Source organism: Triticum aestivum, chromosome 6D, assembly GCF_018294505.1.
Source record: "Triticum aestivum cultivar Chinese Spring chromosome 6D, IWGSC CS RefSeq v2.1, whole genome shotgun sequence".
NCBI classification, from domain to species: Eukaryota; Viridiplantae; Streptophyta; class Magnoliopsida; order Poales; family Poaceae; genus Triticum; species Triticum aestivum.
In genome coordinates this window covers 2,791,634-2,814,623 of record NC_057811.1, presented here as the reverse complement: position 1 = coordinate 2,814,623, position 22,990 = coordinate 2,791,634, and the positions used below count along the sequence as shown (strand labels likewise).

At 43.0% G+C, this 22,990-nt stretch overlaps 1 pseudogene; it reads right to left on the bottom strand.

Annotated features, from left to right (window-relative positions):
• The window catches only part of LOC123146429 (uncharacterized), a 119,919-nt pseudogene that overhangs the window by 15,227 nt on the left and 81,702 nt on the right, over positions 1-22,990 (bottom strand).

The following is a 22,990-nucleotide window of genomic DNA, read 5'->3' as shown; positions in this document are numbered from 1 at the left end:
TTCTGCAATGAACGTGAAGGTGTGGAGCCGAATTATGAACATCTACAGTTTTGTACGGTGCCGAAAAATTAGTAGCATGATTTGTGTAGCATACGTTAGTTGAGAGTAATTGGCTGAATAACTAGTAGTAGCATCGCTAGTTCTCCCATCCATCCGCCGGAGATACACCTCACATGCCCCCCGACGAGGCTAGACGCACCACCAGGACAGGGGCTAGGTGGGGAGAACCTTATTCCATCTTCAGGGAGCCGCCACTGTCTCGTCTTTTTGAGTAGTACACAAACCCTAACAAAACTTAAAAAATGTCCTAAAGCAGAGCCCTCCATAAGCAAGGGCCGGGATACACTGCACACCCATGGCCATAAGGCCACATGAGACGTGGCAGATCAGCGGTGACGCCGACGGGAGGTAGAAACCCTAGCCGGGCTTTCCTAGAGGAGAGATGTAGACATGTGTTGAAGAAAAAAAAAGCAGCAAAAAGAGAAGAAGCGGAAGAGACAAACCCAAGAGGAAATAAAGAAAAGCAAAACAAAACAGAAGAAAAACAAAACAAAAGATAAAAACTAAGAAAGCAACCAAAGAAAAATAAAATAAATAGAATAGAAATGTTAGTACCATATCACCCTAACTATCTGCCCTGCCCATGTACGTTGCTACCACTTTGAATAAGTCCCTAAATCATCTATTAAAAATGGTTAAACGTGTAGAAAAAAATGTTCATGATGTATACGAAAAATCGAGAACATGTATAAATTTTTTTGAACATAAAAACATAAACTTTAAAAAATGTTGATCGTGTATAGGAAATATTAATCATATATTTAGAAAATGTTTAACATGTATTAAAATAAGTTCATGATATATACCGAAAATGTATAATGTGTATGAGAAGATTAGTCATCAAACATAGTTTGTTTTAAATGTTAATCATGTGTATGAAAAATGTTAAACATGTATTACAAATGTTCCTTATATATAAGTGAAATGTACAAATGTGTATGCAAAATGTAGACATGTGTTGAAAAAAACAAAAAAAACATAGAAAAGCGACGAAAACCGAAGAAGCGGAAGAAAGAAATACCTCAGAAAAGAAGAAAAACGAAAAACCAAAGAAAACCATGAAAGCCCAAAACAGAACCAAAGAAAATAAAAAAGATAAAAACTAAGAAAACAACTAAATAAAAAAGTAAATAGCATAGAAAAGAAAAGAAACCTTGGCCTTTTACATCGGGTGGGGCAGAATTATCTTTTTCTTAGTTGAATATTAAGGAGGGGAGGCCCAACGAAAGAAAAACAAGCCCGGCGTTGGAGCATAGGTAAACTTGGTAGAACGAACAGAAACCCTTGGTCGCTTCTTTATTTTCAGCAAGCACAAACATCAATGACTTGGTTAACTGGTACAGCAATTTGTTTCTTCTAATCTTACAGCAACATGCATGGATGGCAAATTACACGAAAACTGGAGATATTAGAGAACTCAGAGTGTCTGATTAGACCCTTACAAATTAACCAAGCGGAAATAAAATGAAGATACAAAAAGGCCTTCTTAACATCATCCACTAGACCAGGCCGGCTTCCTTCCTTCCGTACAGCAATAGTATTACTTGCTGAATTGAAGAGACACAGATCATCTCCAGGCAATTGCTGCTAGCAACTTCAACTGCTACGTTTTCTAGCCAAGTCCTTTCGTTTTCGACAGATATAGCTGAGGTAAAGGCGCGGATGCTGGAAGCTTCAAGTAGCATGCAATATAATAAAACATCTTCAGTTTCAGGATGGGATTATGTCAGAGTTGCACTGGCACATTCTACTTTGCATCCGCTTTCAATGCTCAAGGCAATTCAGTGAGAAAGTTCAGAAAATACAATGACTGAACTGCCTTTTGTGGGTTAAAACACAATATGCAATAAAACATTAATTATTCTGTTGTAGTCAAATACCAGGAAAACATACGAGAAACTGATGATATAAGTAATATTCTGACCGCTACTGAACTTTATACCCAAAATTTGTTGACCAACAAATACATTCAGTGTAGAGGATGTGGACGACATCATTCTCTCAGAGCTACTGTTAAGTAGCATTTTCTAAAAGAACACGGTACAACCATTTGCATAACAAAACTTGGATGCAGTATCTAGTTTCTATTATCTCTGTCAAGAGACCATAAATATTGGATTGCTTGCAGCACGACCTCATTAATCTGCACAAAGATTCAGTTTGAGGTAAAACAAAAGGGTACCAATTGCACACGCATAGTTAAAGAATATGAAAGAAAAATAAAGGTTAATATTAGTAATCGATCTAAGAGAACATGGTAGAATTAAAACAGAAACTGCAGTATGTTTGAGACGAGTTAGCATTTTTGTACAGATTACCTGACGGGCGTTGACCGTTCATATGGGGGCCTATAGATGAATCGGCTCTTGTGGACACATAACCTGACGAACTTATGCGCAACCTGACAGAGTCATCGATACGGCGGCTCTGATCGCCAGGGCTGGGGGTAGCAGGACTGCTAGGGCCACTGAAGATGGATGAAGGTGTGTCTATTATCAACATGCCTCACCATCAATCAACTATTCCGGCCGTGTGAGACGGTCATGCCTACTCGTGTGTGTGCTATCGTGCAGCCTCGACAGTAGAGTAAGACATGGTCCCGTCACGCATCTGGGCGGATGGCATGGGACGGAATTCATCCGCCCATACAGCGTCATTGCACGCCAGACTAAAGCCACGGCCGGAGCAATCCTATTCCTCCATCAACCGTGTCATCGCCATGAAGAAAATCAGATTGAAAATAGTAAGAAAAACAATACGGCAAGAACTCATTGGGGAATCATGTGGGTAGGCAGCGGGAGCACCATTGAAACAATCTAAGAACTCCGGGGGCTGTCCAGCCAAGAGCGAAGACCTATCCATTGGCTACCAGGCGAGCGAGCGGCTGCCGTGTGGCTGTTGTCGACCACTGCTACCACTGATTGGTGCGGGTGGGCTGGTTGCGCCGCGAAGCACCCGCCGGCGAGAGTAGATAAGGACGTGAGAGATGAAGATGAAGGGATCGAGAGAGGAACGGGATGCGGCTGTTAGTGGATTTTTATTGTTTGGGAATTGGGAGTAACCGTGGTCCATGGAAGAGCAAAAACTGTAGGATCACCCGTCAGTTACGGAAGGCGAAAGCAATCGCTTCTGTTACCAGGAGACGACTACACGCGAAAGAAAGAAATATATTGCATCACATGATTTTTATTTGGTTGCCACCTGATGACATGGCATGCTGAGTTGGATCATTTGCATGTCAAGAGAATACCATATAGTGGGGAGCAACTTCTTAAGAATGGTAGATTGGTACGGACATTTTTTTTCTTATCTTACAGCAACAGACATAGACGGCAGATTACACGAAAACTGGAGATATTAGAGAACTCAGAGTGTTTGATTAGACCCTTACAAATTAACCAAGCGGAAATAAAATGAAGATACAAAAAGGCCTTCTTAACATCATCCACTAGACTAGGCCGGTTTCCTTCCTTGCGTACAGCAATAGTATTACTTGCCGAACTGAAGACACACAAATCATCTCCAGCTTGGTTTCCCAACAATTGCTAGCAACTTCAACTGCTACGTTTCTGACCAAGTCACTTAGTTTTCGACAGACATAGCTGAGGTAAAGGCGCGGATGCTGGAAGCTTCAAGCAGCATGCAATATAATAAAACAACTTGTCATAGGTATGCTCATGATCTTGTTCAATGTCACTGAGCTCATGAAGTTTCCCAGTGCTAATGTCATATGAATGAAGCTTGTTTTCCTGGTCAAAGAGGAACATGACGTCACTCTCCAAGTCAAGGGCGGCAATCTTGTAAGCACAATTTCGACACTGTTTTGTGGAGTCATAGTGAGCAAGGTAATCTCTTCCAAAAACATCTCTCATACTAAGACGATGCTTCATACTCCACTTGTAAGGCCTGGAAACATCAAGACTCCAGATCCGGATCGCACTCCCATCTACCTCTGGCAATGCAAAGTGCAAGGCCCCTAGAGAGTGTCCAAAGAAACCTCGAGTGTACATACCAACGGAAAAGCCATTCGGAGACTCAACAGAAGGGTCGTTTGGCAACTTGATAGTCCGACGATTAGGCGGTATGTGCGAACTCATTGCCTCAAATCCATCCAACACCAAGATCCTCCTTGAATTCCTCCGCAGACTAAACAGATAAAGTGAACCATCTATGAACAAGTGTCGGTATCCAATAACAGCGGACATCCCAGAACTCCACCATGCATCATACACAAGCCATGTGGAAAGGTTGGATGAAAACACCTCGAGCCCCCTCAAGAACGAAGTTAAAGGATCCCGTTTAAAGTTGAGGACATAGAACTGTTGGGAACATGATGGGTTGAAGACCAATATAGCTTCACAAATACCATGTTCTTGGTAAGGACGGCTATCAGGCAGCTTTGTCCACTCTCGTGTTGCGGGGTTGCACACAATGAAGTGGCAGATAATTGTACGTCTGCTCCAATCCATGCTCCTACGCATGCATGCAGAGGACTAGGCCATTGCAGCAATCCATAAGCTCCAGTTGTGGGTAGGTACTGTGGCAAGAAACTAAGTGCTCCATCAATTTGCTCCACGTTTCGGGGCTGGCCAATAAGCTTGGTAGCCTTCTTATCCTGGTCTTGGTATTGGCAGAAAAGGCCTAGATGCGACGTACCTATACGCTGCGCCCCTGCCGCTGCTTTACTGTATCGATGCGTGCATGCAAGCCCGCATGCAAATGGCTAGGCTATGTCACAGCGTTCACGAGCACCGTTCACGAGCACAGAATAGCTAGGCTGCGACGTTGCATGGCATGCATGGGACAGGGATGGCCCACATGTCATTGACCCTCTCGCATGCAGCCCATCCCCCCCTCTCGACGGGCCCGATCTGCTCGGCCCAACGGTCACTGAGATGCTCCCCCGCTCAACGTTATCTGTTCGAACAGAGAGAAAAAACAGTGGCCAATCAGATTGGAGAATCAGGGCTCCCACGGATCGCCCCCGCGGAATCCTTCTAGAAGGCCTATCCGACCGCCGCAGTTTGGCGTTAGGGTTAGATCGACGGTGGACGTTTGGCGCTAGGGTTACATGGGTTTTGGAGGCAGTCAACGGGGTTTTGAAAGGTTTGACCGAACATTCAAATGTGTATAACTAATTCAAAAAAAAATCTAAAAAATGAAAAACCTGCGCATATAGTCTTGTTATGTTACATAGTTATGATATAAAATGATAAACTTGATTTAATGATCTTTGCATGAAAAAACCTTCACAAATTGGACTATCTCGCCTGAGGTTGCATAGAGTTCAAAGGAGTGAGAAGAGGGTTTGAGGTTTTGAAAATGCAAAAAATCAAAAACCTCACCTTAGCTTCATTTTGGAGTGACTAAGGAGGATCTGAAGTTATTTTTGCATTTTAAATTTTTAAACTTGTTTTATTGCTGACTTTGTATTAAAGGGTGTTTTTTCAAAAATAAATTAATAATATGAATACTTATTCAAAAAAAGGTGAGACTTCGTATTGATCCTATATAGGTATAATATAAGCTAAGAAAATCTTCTTTTGTGATTTTGAGAAGGTCGAAACAAACTTGCTTAGAAATGGGGTCGTTTTCCCTTACTTTGGAGCCTGTTTGGACAATATTTTCAGTAACTATGAGTTGGACTTCATAAAAAGGGTTGGATTTATGAACTAAAGTGCATAGTAGTACATAAAACAATGCAACATCACAGAACAAACAAATGAACTCCAAAAATATTGGAGATAGGTTCAAATTTGAATGTCGGTTCAAATTTGAATTTTATTTCAAGTCAAATCAACATCATAGCACATAAGTTTTCACATGAAAGAACATAAGTTTTCACATCAAATGACAACAAACATAAGTTTTCACATCAAATTTGAATGATTTCGACTCTATTTCTTTTGCTTCTTTCTACCACTCGATTTCTTCTCCTTTTTTCCACCGTTTGGTTCCACGGCGCATAGTTTGTTGATGCTGATGCTCTTGCTTTTTGGCCCATTGGTTTTCTTGCCAACTCCACTAGGCCCCCTCAACTTTTGCCCCTCACCATGTCCCACTTCTTCAGTTTGCACTTTTGCAGCTTGAGTAGATGGCACACATTGTTCAACTACTTCAGTTTGCAACTCAACACTTGGCAGCACAACCTCCAAACATGGCAACACAGCTGTCAAAGCAGATTCGCATGGCAGCACAACAGTTGCTTCATCTACAACAGTTTCAGATTGCCCTAGCGCCTGCAAAACAGATTGAGTATGCATCACATCGTCCAAAACAGAAACACTTAGCTCATGTTCAGCAGTAACAGTTTCAGTTTGCTCCATATCTTTGTCACCAAACATTATCTGCTTAGTGATCTTCCTTCTAAAGCCATTGAGTCTTGCTTTTTTCACTGGCCAGCACTGTTCAACAACAAGAGGTGGGGCTTTTTCTGCACGCTTCCTCCTAAAAAGTAAAGCATTTCACTTGGTTAGATACTAGAACAAGTAGCGAAATCAAAAACTTGCAAAAACAGTAACATAAACATACTTTGGCCTCTGAGGAGTGTAGATGCATTTGGATGAACCAACTCTGTGCCCAAGTACCTCACACAACTTGCACCTATTTTTGTTACCTTTTTGAGCCCTTTTGGGCTTATCATTCTTTTCCTTTTCCTTTTTCCCCTTCTTACTACAATCACCTTTCTCAAACCAAGCTTTGAATCTGCTCTGTTTTGGCCTCCTAGCCTTTCTTCTAGTGACAGGGGGACACAAGGTAAATTCTATTTCCACCTCAGGCCACTGAGATTGGTCAGTCAGTGCAGGAATTGGACTTGCATATGCAGCTTTGAATTTTTGTACTGAATAATACTCATGCAAATATGGGTGCATATTTAACCTGGGTTTAGATGCCAAAAAAAGTATGGAATGCTCACATGGTTTTCCAGTGTGTTGCCACTCTTGGCAAGTGCACTCATGCAACTCAGTATTTACCACATGCCTCTTGCCACTCTTTGTATCTCTAACTTCAGCACCCCACAAGGAAGATTTCTCAACATATAGATGTGAAAGATTTCTACTCCTGTTGACCACCTGTTGTACCACTGCTGGAAGCTTGTCCCCTTCCAAAATATTAGCAATTTTTCCTCTCAACTCCCACAAACGCATGATCATGATCCTTATTTGGTCCACCATGTCATGCACAGGCAAGTCTTTCAAATCCTTCACTTTGTTGTTAAAACTTTCTGCCAAGTTGTTATTGATATGATCACATTTTATGGAAGTATTAAAACCTGATCTATACCACAACAGAGAATGGTGTGTGTTCAACCATAAAGCAAATTCATTATCACTACATGATGCCAATATCTTACCAAGGTGATAGGAATGTGTCTGTCTGGTGTAGGATCTTGCTTCTGGCCACATGCGCCCAAATTCATCTCCTCTGAATTTTTTTATCAGATTCATCCACATATGTCCAAAGCACTCCCTCTGCTCAGCATGGGGGAAAACATTTTTTACTGCATTTTCCAACCCTTTACATGCATCTGTGTCGATGGCCAAAGGAGAAACTGGCCCTATGCATCTTTTCAGTTGCATCATGAACCATATCCATGATGCCTCTGTCTTTGATTGAAACATTCCTATTGCAATTGGGAACATCCAGTTGTGTCCATCTAGAGCATTGCATGCAGCCAACTGACCATTCCACTTTCCAGTCAAAAAAGATGAGTCTATGCTCAAATATGGACGACAACCTGCTTTGAATCCATCTATGCAAGGCTTCAAACACATAAAAAACTTGTTGAAAAAAACCTTGCCATCCTCTGTTACCTCTGTATCTATCTCCACCACACTTCCAGGTGACCTCTTCTCCACCTCTTAAAACTATACAACATCCTAAATGTATTTGCCCAGTCACCATACAATGATTTCATGGCCCTTTGTTTTGCTTTCCACACTGTGGTATATTGCAGCTGGATGGGGTACAACTTCTCCAAGTCAACTTTAAGCCTCTTTGCAGTAGTGTTTGGAGTCTTGGCTAAAATAGGAGTAACCTTCTCTGTAACCCAAAGCTATGATGTCATCTTTGAAACTCTCTGTGAAGTGGTCATACATGTATGCTGGTGTGGTATTTGATTTACCCTTACTGTACTTCCTCTGGCAGACAAGTACCATTTGCAAGGATTGCCACCACCATCATAACCTTAGAAATTTCTTTCGATCAGTCCACATAGTCTTGGCATCAAATTCTTTTTTCACTGCATAGGTCCTGAAAGACATCCTAAACTCCTTCATGCTTGGCCACAACTTTCCCACCTCAATAACTGGGTTCTCTTTATCATACAAACAAACCAGCTCATTATCATCTGCATCATCCACATCATCTGCAGCCTCTCTCATCAGCTCTTCTTCATCCTCATTTGCATTTCTAGGGCATGTGTTACCATCAGCAGGCAAAGAACTGTCATCCTTCTCCTTATCTTTGTCATCAACTTGAATGCCAAACATTTCGGCCATATCAATGTCAGATATTGGTGTAATGACCAAATCTGTTTTTTCATTCAACTCTACTACATTCCAGTCAACAACAATCTTCCTAGCACCATGGGTTCCCTCCTCTCCATCTGCATCAATCCCTGTATCTTCGGCTACTACAGTCGGTTCAGTCAACAATGCCAACATCTTCTTTTGTGAAACCCACTCATTATCTTCCACCTGTGCAACCATCTTTGATGGCACATAACCAACTCTGGAATGAGTTTGCAGATCAATTAGCTCAGCATAAAATGTTACTTGTTTGCTTGCCCACCCTTCTTGCTGATCAATTTCAGCAACCATGGATTCTCCATCTTCAATTCTCACATATTCACCATTATAGTTATCGAAACGTTGCAGAGATACCTCTTGTTCTAGACCCAAAACAATACTCTCCCCAATTCTCTCCACCAAATTGCCCACGGCCTTCTCCTTCATGCTCTCCAATTCCTGGGGATCAACATCTGCAAATTCGACATCCAACCTCACGGTGGTATCTCTATCAATGTCTTGGACACTGCCATCACTGAGCTTGGCTTTACAGGGAAAAAATTCCACTATAATTGCGAATGTGGTGGAAGAACCTGAACCTCCCCTGTTTTGTCAATGGCAGGCAGCGGCAGCAGTGTAAGCGACAGTCACTACCAAATCGAGTTCGATAACAGCTAAAATAGAAAAGAGGGCGGCATTACCGATTTGAAGCACTGTCTCCTCGCTCCATCTCAGTCAGCCCCCAGGCTCCTATCCAATCGAGATTCTAAAACGCCAAGAAACAGGGGCAGCATGAGGCCACAGATTTATCCAAAATTCTGGGGAATGGGACTAGAGTTTGAAAATACTCACTCGCAATAGCCGCTGCCGAGAAAGGCGCTCCACCACCGGGCGGGCCGTGGAGAAGAAACAGCCCCCGGATCCAATCGAGATTCTAAATCGCCAAGAAACAGAGGGGCAGCATGAGGCCACAGATCCCCCAAAATTCTGGGAAATGGGACTAGGGTTTCGGGCTCACTCGCAATAGCTCTGTCGCTACCGAGAAATGCGCTCCACCACCGCGGAGAAGAAACCGCTGCCGGAGAATATGCTTACGGCGGCGCCGCTCGGCCAGTCCAGCACGGGCACGGTCACACAGTCACCGGTCGAGTCGTGGACGATTGACTCTTGACTACATGGCACTAGGTGGACCCCACCAGTCAGAGCACATAACCCCCGGTGTCCTAACCAAACCTCAGCCTAACTAACAGCCAACTAGCCGCGTAAACGGGTTGTCTTGCTTGAGCTATTTCTGCGCTGGGAGACGTCGCATGAGAGCCATTACAACCAACGACGTCGCATGAGAGACAATTCAACTCAAAGATATCGCATGGTAGCTATTTGCCCGTTGTCAGAAGTCTCATCATGTGAGACCCGCCGGCCGGGTGTGCCTTTTCGATGAGATTATTTTAGTTGTACCGGATATTCTCCGCCACTCTCCGAGTATGGAGGTCACTGTCTGTTGATTCTCCAATGACTCCCTTGGAGCTCTTTTTTAAAGCAAACTTCCTAAAGAAACTCTTCTTATTTCTATGAATAAAATTCTCAAATTTTAGTCTACAAAATTTTTGTGAACAAAACTTCACAAGATTGGTAGCAACTACTCATAGGGAAGCATAGAGGCTATGTTGAGCATTCAAACTACTTAGAACTCTAAGAATTAAACATGCAAGCACATCTACAGCAGCACCAAGAGTGGCTATTTTTTCAAAATATAAGCCACTAAAGCAAAAACTAATTGGACCAATGGAGGAGTCACATACCAAGTAGCAATCCACCAAAACACTTTCGGAAACGGAGCTTCGAGCAAAGAAATCAAAATCTGCGCGTTTGAGAGCAAGAACATGAGAGAGAGCAATGGTGATTTTTTTTCTGGAGGTAGGTGATGACATGGGCTAAAGAAATAAGTTAGGGGGCCCACGTGGGGACCACAACCCACCAGGGCGTGCTTGTGGCTGCTGGCACACCCAGGTGGGTTGTGCCCACCTGGTGCACCCCCTCTGATGTTATTTGCACCAAAAATTCTGAAATTTTCAGAAAAAATTGTATTAAATTTTCAGGGCATTATGAGAACTTTTATTTTGTGGTCAGTTTTTTTATTGTATGGGAAATTCAGAAAAACAGACAAAGCATGACATCCTATTTTATTTAATTAAGACAAACAGAAAACAAAAGTTGGAAACAGAAAGTTGTGCTTACTAAATTCATCAACTTCATACCTCTCAAAAATGATCAATTAATAAAGTTGATCAAGTCTTATTAGTAGCCACCGTCGATTAGAATGAACCCGAAGAACTTTCGTAAAACACTAAGTTACCTCAACGGGGATATGCTCGTGACCAACAATGAGCATTTCATATTTCTTTCTGGGAGTAGGTAGAGGTAGTTGAAAACTTCCAATAGTGAGTGTCAGAGATTTTTCAATAACATTAATACCATTCATTTGGAATTGTTTTTTTGGAAAGTGCACCGTATGCTCATTACCATTAATATGAAAACATTGTTTTTATTACAATCAATAATAGCCCCTGCAGTATTCAAGAAGGGTGTACCAAGGATAATCGACATGTTGTCGTCCTCGGGCATCTCAAGTATAACAAAGTCAGTTAAGATAGTAATATTTGCAACAACAACTGGTACATCCTCACAAATACCGATAGGTATGGCAGTTGATTTGTCAGCCATTTGCAAAGATATTTCAGTAGGTGTGTGTTTATTCAAATCAAGTATTTTATATAAGGAGAAAGTCATAACACTAACACCAGTTCCTAAATCACGGAAAGCAGTTTTAACATCATTTCTTTTGATAGAGCAAGGTATAGTTTGTATTCCCGGATCTTCATGTTTTTGGTACTCCATCCTTAAAAGAATAATTAGCAAGCATGGTGGATATTTCAGCTTCCGGTATCTTTATTTTATTAGAGATGGTGTCTTTCATATATTTTGCATAAGGGGCCATCTTTAAAATATCAGTCGAGCGAGTGCACAGAAAGACTGGCCTAAAAATTTCAGCAAAGAGTTCAAATTCCTCATCATCCTTTTTCTTAGTTGACATAGGCGGAAAGGGCATGGGTTTTAGAACCCATGGCTCTCTTTCTTTTCCATGTTTCCTAGCAACAAATTCTCTTTTATCATATCTTTTATTTTTAGGTTGTGGGTTGTCAAGATCAAGAGCTGGTTCTATTTCAAAATCATTATCTAGTTCCTTATCAATGTCGGGTTGAGTGTCTTCATGAACATCATGATTACCTTTTTCATTGTCACTAGCTGAATGTTCATTACCAGATTGAGTTTCAGCATCAGTGAATATAAACAACATTATTATCTTCAGGAGGTTTTTCTTTTCCCAGGTTCACTAGTTGTATGCAAAGTCCTATATTTTTCTTCTTCCTTTTCTTTTTATTAGGACTAGGTGCATCATTATTAATTCTTTGGGAATCTTGTTCAATTCTTTTAGGGTGTCCCTCAGGATAAAGTGGTTCCTGATTCATTTTACCTCCTCTAGTTGCTACTCTAACAGCAAAGTCATTTATATTATTGTTCATATCATCGAGCAATTCTCTTTGAGATTTAGCAACTTGTTCTAGTTGAGTTTGAACCATAGAGGCATGTTTTCCTACACTTCTAACATCATTGGAGATTCTAAATAACAAGTTACTCAAGCGAGCAATCATATTAGAATTGTATTTCAATTGTTTCATATCATTGGCATTGAAGTGATCTTGTTTTCTAATGTAGTTATCAAACTCATAAAGGCATTGGCTAGGATGTTTATTATAATGGGTATCACTTTCATCAAATTTCATCAAAGAATTTACCTCTACCACCTTGGGTGGTGGTGTGTCAAGTCCATGAATCTCTTCAATAGGTGGTAAATTTTTATCATCCTCTGCCTTAATAACTTTTTCCTTCATAGATTTCTTTGCCTCTTGCATATCTTCCGGACTGAGATATAAGATGCCCCTCTTCTGTGTAGTGGGTTTATGCGGTGGTCCAGGAAGAGTCCAGTCATCATCATTTTTCAAGTTCTCTGCTTGTCCAATAGTTTGTTACCTGAACACACAACCAACACAACTATCTAGGAAGTCCCTAAAAGCATCGGTTAGTGTTGGAAATATGCCCTAGAGGCAATAATAAATTGGTTATTATCATATTTCCTTGTTCATGATAATCGTTTATTATCCATGCTAGAATTGTATTGATAGGAAACTCAGATACATGTGTGGGTACATAGACAACACCATGTCCCTAGTAAGCCTCTAGTTGACTAGCTCGTTGATCAATAGATGGTTACGGTTTCCTGACCATGGACATTGGATGTCGTTGATAACGGGATCACATCATTAGGAGAATGATGTGATGGACAAGACCCAATCCTAAGCCTAGCACAAGATCGTGTAGTTCGTTTGCTAAGAGCTTTTCTAATGTCAAGTATCATTTCCTTAGACCATGAGATTGTGCAACTCCCGGATACAGTAGCAATGCTTTGGGTGTACCAAACGTCACAACGTAACTGGGTGGCTATAAAGGTGCACTACAGGTATCTCCGAAAGTGTCTGTTGGGTTGGCACGAATCGAGACTGGGATTTGTCACTCCGTGTAAACGGAGAGGTATCTCTGGGCCCACTCGGTAGGACATCATCATAATGTGCACAATGTGACCAAGGAGTTGATCACGGGATGATGTGTTACGGAACGAGTAAAGAGACTTGCCGGTAACGAGATTGAACAAGGTATCGGGATACCGACGATCGAATCTCGGGCAAGTAACATATCGATTGACAAAGGGAATTGTATACGGGATTGATTGAATCCCCGACATCGTGGTTCATCCGATGAGATCATCGTGGAACATGTGGGAGCCAACATGGGTATCCAGATCCCGCTGTTGGTTATTGGCCGGAGAACGTCTCGGTCATGTCTGCATGGTTCCCGAACCCGTAGGGTCTACACACTTAAGGTTCGATGACGCTAGGGTTATAGGGAATAGATATACGTGGTTTCCGAATGTTGTTCGGAGTCCCGGATGAGATCTCGGACGTCACGAGGAGTTCCGGAATGGTCCGGAGGTAAAGATTTATATACGAGATGTCCTGTTTTGGTCACCAGAAAAGTTTCGGGTGCTATCGGTAACGTACCGGGACCACCGGGAGGGTCCCGGGGGTCCACCAGGTGGGGCCACCGGCCCCAGAGGGCTGCGTGGGCCAAGTGTGGGAAGGGACCAGCCCCTAGGTGGGCTGGTGCGCCTCCCACAAGGGGCCCAGGGCGCAGGAAGGGGGGGAAGGGGGAAACCCTAGGCTCAGATGGGCCTAAGGCCCACCTAGTGGTGCGCCCCCCTCTCTCCCCCCCTTGGCCGCCCCCCAAGTCCCATCTAGGGCTGGCCGCACCCCTTGGGGGGGGGAACCCTAGATGGGGACGCAGCCCTTCCCCTCCCCTATAAATAGTGGGGGTTTTGTGGCTGCCAGAGACATGAGACTTCCTCTCTCTTGGCGCAGCCCTACCCCTCTCCCTCCTCCTCCTCTCCCGCGGTGCTTGGCGAAGCCCTGCAGGATTGCCATGCTCCTCCATCACCACCATGACGTTGTGCTGCTGCTGGACGGAGTCTTCCCCAACCTCTCCCTCTCTCCTTGCTGGATCAAGGCGTGGGAGACGTCACCGGGCTGCACGTGTGTTGAACGCGGAGGCGCCGTGGTTCGGCGCTTAGATCGGGATCAACCGCGATCTGAATCGCTACGAGTACGACTCCTTCATCCGCGTTTTTGCAACGCTTCCGCATCGCGATCTACAAGGGTATGTAGATGCACTCCCCTTCCCCTCGTTGCTAGATTACTCCATAGATTGATCTTGGTGATGCGTAGAAAATTTTGAATATCTGCTACGTTCCCAACAGTGGTATCAGAGCTAGGTCTATGCGTAGTTTCTATGCACGAGTAGAACACAAAGTAGTTGTGGGCGTCGATTTTGTCAATTTACTTGTCGTTACTAGTCTTATCTTGATTCGGCGCCATCTTGGGATGAAGCGGCCCGGACCGACCTTACACGTACACTTACGTGAGACAGGTTCCACCGACTGACATGCACTAGTTGCATAAGGTGGCTAGCGGGTGTCTGTCTGTCCCACTTTAGTCGGATCGGATTCGATGAAAAGGGTCCTTATGAAGGGTAAATAGAAATTGGCATATCACGTTGTGGCCTTTGCGTAGGTAAGAAACGTTCTTGCTAGAATCCCATAGCAGCCACGTAAAACATGCAACAACAATTAGAGGACGTATAACTTGTTTTTGCAGGGTATGTTATGTGATGTGATATGACCAAAAGGATGTGATGAATGATATATGTGATGTATGAGATTGATCATGTTCTTGTAATAGGAATCACGACTTGCATGTCGATGAGTATGACAACTGGCAGGAGCCATAGGAGTTGTCTTAATTTATTGTATGACCTGCGTGTCAATGAAAAACGCCATGTAATTACTTTACTTTATTGCTAACCGTTAGCCATAGTAGTAGAAGTAATAGTTGGCGAGACAACTTCTTGAAGACACAATGATGGAGATCATGATGATGGAGATCATGGTGTCATGCCGGTGACAAAGGTGATCATGCCGCGCCTCGAAGATGGAGATCAAAAGGCGCAAGATGATATTGGCCATATCATGTCACTTTATGATTTGCATGTGATGTTTGTCATGTTTACATCTTATTTGCTTAGAACGACGGTAGCATAAATAAGATGATCCCTCACTAAAATTTCAAGAGACGTGTTCCCCCTAACTGTGCACCGTTGCGAAGGTTCGTTGTTTCGAAGCACCACGTGATGATCGGGTGTGATAGATTCTAACGTTCGAATACAACGGGTGTTGACGAGCCTAGCATGTACAGACATGGCCTCAGAACACATGCGAAACACTTAGGTTGACTTGACGAGCCTAGCATGTACAGACATTGCCTCGGAACACAAGAGATCGAAAGGTCGAACATGAGTCGTATAGTAGATGCGATCAACATGGAGATGTTCACCGATGATGACTAGTCCGTCTCACGTGATGATCGGACACGGCCTAGTTTGACTCGAATCATGTATCACTTAGATGACTAGAGGGATGTCCATCTGAGTGGGAGTTCATTAAATAATCAGATGAACTTAATTATCATGAACATAGTCAAAAGGTCTTTGCAAATTATGTCATAGCTTACGCTTTAGTTCTACTGTTTAAGATATGCTCCTAGAGAAAATTTAGTTGAAAGTTAATAGTAGCAATTATGCGGACTGGGTCCGTAAACTGAGGATTGTCCTCATTGCTGCACAGAAGGCTTATGTCCTTAATGCACCGCTCAGTGTGCTAAACCTCAGCGTCGTTTGTAGATGTTGTGGAACATCTGACATACACATTTTGATGACTACTTGATAGTTCAGTGCGTAATGCTAACGGTTTAGAATTGTGGCACCAAAGACGTTTTTGAAACGTCGCAGAACATATGAGATGTTCCGAAGACTGAAATTGGGATTTCAGACTAGTGCCCACGTCAAGAGGTATGAGACCTCTGACAAGTTTCTTAAGCCTGCAAACTAAGGGAGGAAAGCTCAATCGTTGAGCATGTGCTCAGATTGTCTGAGTACTACAATCACTTGAATCGAGTGGGAGTTAATCTTCCAGATGAGATAGTGATGGTTCTCCATAGTCACTGCCACCAAGCTATTAGAGCTTCGTGATGAACTATAACATATCAGGGATAGACATGATGATCCTTGAGCAAATCGCGATGTTTGACACCGCGAAAGTACAAATCAAATAGGAGCATCAATTGTTGATGGTTAATAAAACCACTAGTTTCAAGAAGGGCAAGGGCAAAAGGGATACTTCATGAAACAGCAAATCATTTGCTGCTCTAGTGAAGAATCCCAAGGTTAAACCCAAACCCGAGACTAAGTGCTCCTGTAATGAGGGGAACGGTCACTGAAGCAGAACTACCCTAGATACTTGGTAGATGAGAAGGCAGGCAAGGTCGACAGAAGTATATTGGATATACATTATATGAATGTGTACTTTACTAGTACTCCTAGCAGCACCAAGGTATTAGATACCGGTTCGGTTGCTAAGTGTTAGTAACTCGAAATAAAAGCTGCGGAATAAACGGAGACTAGCTAAAGGTGAGATGACGATATGTGTTGGAAGTGTTTCCAAGGTTGATGTGATCAAGCATCGCATGCTCCCTCTACCATCGAGATTTGGTGTTTGCGTTGAGCATGATTGGATTATGTTTATCGCAATACGGTTATTCACTTAAGGAGAATAATGGTTACTCTGTTTATTTGAATAATACCTTCAATGGTCTTGCACCTAAAATGAATCTCGATCGTAGTGATACACATGTTCATGCCAAAAGATATAAAATAGTAATGATAGTACCACATACTTGTGGCACTGCCATTTGAGTCATATTGGTATAGAACCCATGAAGAAGCTCCATGTAGATGGATCTTTGGACTCACTCGTTTTTGAAAAGATTGAGACATGCGAACCATGTCTATTGGTATGAAGAAACTCCATGCAGATGGATCGTTTGGACTCACTTGATTTTGAATCACTTGAGACATGCAAATCATACCACATGGGCAAGATGACTGAAAGGCCTCATTTTCAGTAAGATGGACCAAGAGAGCAACTTGTTGGAAGTAATACATTTTGATGTATGCAGTCCAATGAGTGCTGAGGCATGCAGTGGATATCGTTATGTTCTTACTTCACAGATGATTTTAGTAGATGCTGAGTGTATTTACTTGATGAAACACAAGTCTGAATTATTGAAAGGTTCAAGTAATTTCAGAGTGAAGTTGAAGATCGTCGTGACAAGAGGATAAAATGTCTGTGATATGATCATAGAGATGAGTATCTGAGTTACGAGTTTAGCACACAATTAAGACATTGTGGAAAGTGTTTCACAATTAAGACCTCCTGGAACACCACAATGTGATGGTGTGTCCGAACATCATAACTGCACCCTATTGGATATGGTGCATACCATGATGTCTCTTATCGAATTACCACTATCGTTCATGGGTTAGGCATTAGAGACAACCGCATTCACTTTAAATAGGACACCACGCAATTCCGTTGAGACGACGCCGTTTAGAGAAACCTAAGTTGTCGTTTCTTAAAAGTTTGGGGCTGCGACGCTTATGTGAAAAAGTTTCAGGCTGATAAGCTCGAACTCAAAGCGGATAAATGCATCTTCATAGAATACCCAAAACAGTTGGGTATACCTCCTATTTCAGATCTGGAAGCAAAAGTAATTGCTTCTAGAAACGAGTCCTTTCTCGAGGAAAAGTTTCTCTCGAAAGAATTGAGTGGGAGGATGGTGGAGACTTGATAAGGTTATTGAACCGTCACTTCAACTAGTGTGTAGCAGGGCACAGGAAGTTGTTCCTGTGGCACCTACACCAATTGAAGTGGAAGCTTATGATAGTGATCATGAAACTTCGGATCAAGTCACTACCAAACCTCGTAGGACAACGAGGATGCGTGGTACTTCAGAGTGGTACGTGATCCTGTCTTAGATATCATGTTGTTAGACAATACTGAACCTACGAGCTATGGAGAAGCGATGGTGGGCCCATATTCTGACAAATGGTTAGAAGCCATGAAATCCGAGATAGGATCCATGTATCAGAACAAAGCATGGACTTTGGTGAAGTTGCCCGATGATCGGCAAGCCATTGAGATAAATGGATCTTTAAGAAGAAGACGGACATGGACGGTAATGTTACCGTCTATGAAGCTCGACTTGTGGCAAAGAGTATTTTCACAAGTTCAAGGAGTTGACTACGATGAGATTTTCTCATCCGTAGCGATGCTTAAGTCCGTCGGAATCATGTTAGCATTAGCTGCATTTATGAAATCTGGCAGATGGATGTCAAAACAAGTTTCCTTACCAGTTTTCGTAAGGAAAGGTTGTATGTGATACAATCAGAAAGGTTTTGTCGATCCTAAGGATGCTGAAAGGTATGCTAGCTCCAGCGATCCTTCCATGGATTAGAGCAAGCATCTCGGAGTCAGAATATACGCTTTGATGGAGTGATCAAAGTTTTTGGGTTTATACAAAGTTTGTTAAAAACTTGTATTTACAATAAAGTGAGTGGGAGCGCTACAACATTTCTGATAAGTATATGTGAATGACATATTGTTGATCCGAAATGATGTAGAATTTCTGGAAAGCATAAAGGATTGTTTGAAAGGAGTTTTTCAAAGGAAGACCTGGATAAAGCTGCTTACATATTGGGCATCAAGATCTATAGAGATAGATCAAGACGCCTGATGATACTTTCAAAGAACGCACACCTTGACATGATTTTGAAAGAGTTCAAAATAGATCAGTCAAAGAAGGAGTTCTTACCTGAGTTACAAGGTGTGAGTATTGAGTAAGACTCAAGACTTGACCACAACAGAAGAGAGAGAAAGGACGAAGGTCGTCCCCTATGCTTTAGACGTAGGCTCTACAGTATGCTATGCTGTGTACCGCACATGAAGTGTGCCTTGCCATGAGTCAGTCAAGGGGTACAATGGTGATCCGGGAATGGATCACATGACAGCGTTCGAACTTATCCTTAGTATCTAGTGGACTAAGGAATTTTCTCGATTATGGAGGTGAAAAGGAGTTCGTCGTAAAGGGTTACGTCGATGCGAACTTTGACACTAATCCGGATGACTCTGAGTAGTAAACCGGATTCGTATAGTAGAGCAGTTATTTGAAATGGCTCCAAGTAGCGCGTGGTAGCATCCACAAGATGACATAGATATTCGTAAAGCACACACGGATCTGAAAGGTTCAGACCCGTTGACTAATAGCCTCTCTCACAAGCATAACATGATCAAACCAGAACTCATTCAGTGTTAATCACATAGTGATGTGAACTAGATTGTTGACTCTAGTAAACTCTTTGGATGTTGGTCACATGGTGATGTGACCTGTGAGTGTTAATCACATGGCGATGTGAACTAGATTATTGACTCTAGTGCAAGTGGGAGACTGTTGGAAATATGCCCTAGAGGAAATAATAAATTGGTTATTATCATATTTCCTTGTTCATGATAATCGTTTATTATCCATGCTAGAATTGTATTGATAGGAAACTCAGATACATGTGTGGGTACATAGACAACACCATGTCCCTAGTAAGCCTCTAGTTGACTAGCTCGTTGATCAATAGATGGTTACGGTTTCCTGACCATGGACATTGGATGTCGTTGATAACGGGATCACATCATTAGGAGAATGATGTGATGGACAAGACCCAATCCTAAGCCTAGCACAAGATCGTGTAGTTCGTTTGCTAAGAGCTTTTCTAATGTCAAGTATCATTTCCTTATACCATGAGATTGTGCATCTCCCGGATACCGTAGGAATGCTTTGGGTGTACCAAACGTCACAACGTAACTGGGTGGCTATAAAGGTGCACTACAGGTATCTCCGAAAGTGTCTGTTGGGTTGGCACGAATCGAGACTGGGATTTGTCACTCCGTGTAAACGGAGAGGTATCTCTAGGCCCACTCGGTAGGACATCATCATAATTTGCACAATGTGACCAAGGAGTTGATCACGGGATGATGTGTTACGGAACGAGTAAAGAGACTTGCCGGTAACGAGATTGAACAAGGTATCGGGATACCGACGATCGAATCTCGGGCAAGTAACATACCGATTGACAAAGGGAATTTTATACGGGATTGATTGAATCCCCGACATCGTGGTTCATCCGATGAGATCGTCGTGGAACATGTGGGAGCCAACATGGGTATCCAGATCCCGTTGTTGGTTATTGGTCGGAGAACATCTCGGTCATGTCTGCATGGTTCCCGAACCCGTAGGGTCTACACACTTAAGGTCCGATAACGCTAGGGTTATAGGGAATAGATATACGTGGTTTCCGAATGTTTTTCGGAGTCCCGGATGAGATCCCGGACGTCACGAGGAGTTCCGGAATGGTCCGGAGGTAAAGATTTATATATGGGAAGTCCTGTTTTGGTCACCGGAAAAGTTTCGGGTGCTATCGGTAACGTACCGGGACCACCGGGAGGGTCCCGGGGGTCCACCAGGTGGGGCCACCGGCCCCAGAGGGCTGCGTGGGCCAAGTGTGGGAAGGGACCAGCCCCTAGGTGGGCTGGTGCGCCTCCCACAAGGGGCCCAGGGCGCAGGAAGGGGGGGGAGGGGGAAACCCTAGGCTCAGATGGGCCTAAGGCCCACCTAGTGGTGCGCCCCCCTCTCTCCCGCCCTTGGCCGCCCCCAAGTCCCATCTAGGGCTGGCCGCACCCCTTGGGGGGGGGGGAACCCTAGATGGGGGCACAGCCCTTCCCCTCCCCTATAAATAGTGGGGGTTTTGGGGCTGCCAGAGACATGAGACTTCCTCTCTCTTGGCGCAGACCCCTCTCCCTCCTCCTCCTCTCCCGCGGTGCTTGGCGAAGCCCGGCAGGATTGCCACGCTCCTCCATCACCACCATGCCGTTGTGCTGCTGCTGGACGGAGTCTTCCCCAACCTCTCCCTCTCTCCTTGCTGGATCAAGGCGTGGGAGACGTCACCGGGCTGCACGTGTGTTGAACGCGGAGGCGCCGTGGTTCGGCGCTTAGATCGGAATCAACCGCGATCTGAATCGCTACGAGTACGACTCCTTCAACCTCATTCTTGCAACGCTTCCGCATCGCGATCTACAAGGGTATGTAGATGCACTCCCCTTCCCCTCGTTGCTAGATTACTCCATAGATTGATCTTGGTGATGCGTAGGAAATTTTTAATTTCTGCTACGTTCGCCAACAGTTAGTCCATTATAGAAGATATCAAGTATTTCATTTGTCTTAAGAGGATGACCAGGCAAAGCATTAAGCAATTGGAGAAGCCTCCCCCAAGCTTGTGGGAGACTCTCTTCTTCAATTTGCACAAAGTTAAATATTTCTTGTAAGGTGGCTTGTTTCTTATGAGCAGAAAAATATTTTTCAGAGAAGTAACAAATCATATCCGGGGGACTACGCACACAACCAGGAGTGAGTATTATACCATATCTTCACATCACCCTTTAATGAGAACGGAGATAATTTGAGAATATAATAGTAGCGAATCTTCTCATCATGAGCAAACAGGGTGGCTATATCATTCAACTTAGTAAGGTGTGCCACTACAATTTCAGTTTCATAACCATGAAAAAGATCATATTCAACCAAAGGAATTAACTATGGGTCGACAGAGAATTCATAATCCTTATCATCAACAAATATAGGTGAAGTAGTAAACTTAGGATCATATTGCATTCTAGCATTCAAAGATTTCTCTTTCAGTTTGCATAATAATTTCTTAAGATCATCTCTATCATTGCAACCAAAAAAGTCTCTAGCTGTCTCCTCATCCATAACATAACCTTTAGTTACCTTAGGCAATTCATATTCTAGGTGTTGCAAGATTTTTCAGTTTCGAGTACTTCATCAGTTTCAAAGATTTCATCAGTTTCAGCATTCTCAATATCTTTAACTCTAGCAATTTGTTCATTGAGAAATTTACCTAGTGGCACATTATCATCAAGCAAGGTACTAGCATCATCATGAGTAGCATTCATAGAAGTAGCATCATCAATAACTTGCGACATATCAGGATTAACACCATGTGGTGGTGTTGCAAGCCTACTCAAAATAGAAGGTGAATCAAGTGCAGAGCTAGATGGCAGTTCCTTACCTCCCCTCGTCTTAGAGGGAAAAATCTTAGTCTTGGTATCCTCCAGATTCTTCATAGTGATAAATTGATAATAATCTCAAGTGACTCAACAAACATAGCTATGCTCCCCTGCAACGGCGCCAGAAAAAGGTCTTGATAACCCAAAAGTATAGGGGATCACTCATGTCACATCTCCAGTCAATAGTGCCAGTAGCCAATAACCAATAACCAACAGCCAATAGCGGAACCTAGATGCTCATATTGGTTCCTACATATTCTACGAAGATCTTTATCGGTCAAACCACAATAACAACATACATTATTCCCTTTGTCATCGGTATGTTACTTGCCCGAGATTCGATCATCGGTATCATCATACCTAGTTCAATCTCGTTACCGGCAAGTCTCTTTACTCGTTCCGTAATGCATCATCCCGTAACTAACTCATTAGTCACATTGCTTGCAAGGCTTATAGTGATGTGCATTACCGAGAGGGCCCAGAGATACCTCTCCGATACTCGGAGTGACAAATCCTAATCTTGATCTATGCCAACCCAACAAACACCTTCGGAGACACCTGTAGAGCATCTTTATAATCGCCCAGTTACGTTGTGACGTTCGATAGCACACAAGGTGTTCTTCCGGTATTCGGGAGTTGCATAATCTCGTAGTCAGAGGAATAT